Source organism: Mus caroli, chromosome 1, assembly GCF_900094665.2.
Source record: "Mus caroli chromosome 1, CAROLI_EIJ_v1.1, whole genome shotgun sequence".
Lineage (NCBI taxonomy): Eukaryota > Metazoa > Chordata > Mammalia > Rodentia > Muridae > Mus > Mus caroli.
In genome coordinates this window covers 149,454,151-149,455,849 of record NC_034570.1, presented here as the reverse complement: position 1 = coordinate 149,455,849, position 1,699 = coordinate 149,454,151, and the positions used below count along the sequence as shown (strand labels likewise).

General features: G+C 38.8%; 1 protein-coding gene across 1 annotated transcript in view; it reads left to right on the top strand.

The window, feature by feature from the left end:
- Pappa2 (pappalysin 2) overlaps positions 1-1,699 on the top strand; it is a 235,288-nt gene that overhangs the window by 125,536 nt on the left and 108,053 nt on the right. The window lies entirely within an intron of this gene.

Genomic DNA, 1,699 nt, shown 5'->3' with positions numbered 1-1,699 from the left:
CTCCTCTCCTCCCCTCCCCTCCTCTCCTCTCCTCTCCTCTTCTTTCTTCATCTCTTCTTTCTATCCAATAATTCTTATCACAGTTTCCCTCTCCCTCGACTCCTGCTAGTCTTTCCCTTCCTGCTTCCCAAGATCCATTGCTCTTTAATTTTCCTTCAGAAAAGTTCAGGTCTCCTAGGAATATCAACCAAACACAGCATAACAACCTGCAATAAAAGTAGGTGCAAAACCTTATATCAAGACTGGATGGCCGGGTGTGGTGGTGCACGCCTTTAATCCCAGAACTCGGGAGGCAGAGGCAGGTGGATTTCTGAATTCAGTTCGAGGCCAGCCGTGTCTACCGAGTAGCCAGAGCTATACAGAGAAACCCTGTCTCAAAAACAAAACAAAACAACAACAAAAACAACAACAACAACAAGAAAGACTGGATGAAGCAACCCAGTAGGAGGAGAAGGGTTCCAAGAGCAGGCAAAAGAGTCAAAGAGACCCCCATTCCCACTGTTAGGAGTCCCACAAAAACACTACAAAACAACCAGAACATGGCAGGGAATCTAGCACAGACCCATAGCCTCATGCAGGCTCCGTGATTGTCGCTTCACTTTCTGAGCCCCTATGAGCCCCGCTTAGTTGATTCTGTGGGCCTGTGGGCTGTGAACTCAAATATGGTGTTTTGGTTTTGGGTTTTTTGGGGGGGATTGTTTTTATTTCCCCCTTCTGGCTCTTATAATTCTTCCTCCCCTTCCTCCATGGAGTTATCTGCACTCCAAGGAGAGGGACCCAATGAAGACTTCCAGTTTGGGCTCTCTCTCTCTGCCTAATGTTTAACTGTGAGTCTCTGCATCTGCTCCCATTAGCTGCCATCTAAGGCCTTTCTAATGATGGTGGGTTAGTCACTGATTTATGAGCATTGCAGAATCTGATGTTCTTTCTTTAATCTCCCAATTCCTAGCTAAATGCTTGGCAAATTTATTTTTGTTGGTGAGTAATTTTTCTATTATAATTACTACTTTAATTTTGTCCCATAGATCTTGATGTCTAGACCTCTGGTATCACTTGATTCCACATATTTTGTAAGACTTTATGATTTGTTTTTGAAATCTTAGGGTTTTTTTTTACATAATTGTATTTGTTTATACCATTGATTTTTGAGAACATAACAACTTTTTATTGTGCCAGCTGGGATATTAATAGAGGGTGTCTTTTTTCTCCTCCCTTTGGCCCTATATTTTATTAGTAAGCCTTTAAATGACAAGTTTTTATTCATTTAGGAATTATGTGCCAGTCCATAATAAGAATTTGTATTCTGCACGAGTTTGTCAAAAGTTATCTATTGTTCTTAGTTCTCTCTCTCTAGGCACACAACAGCTACACAACCCTTTCATACTTCTCATGGTTTGTGTTCTCAACTGTTTGTTCTATTTTTCTCTTTGTTTTGTTTCACTTATAGGGCATATTTAGATTTCTGTTTGGAAAAGTTTTACTTTTAAATTACCGACGAGTAAAATTTGCATATAGTTGTAGAATACAACAGAGCTTTTTGATAATTTGTGAAAAAGTCACCCCAGACAAGCCTTGTCAAGAATGTCTATGTTTCCAATGCTGGGATATATATATATATATATATATATATATATATATATATATATATACACACATATATATATATCGATAGATAGAGTGATATATAGATAGATAGATA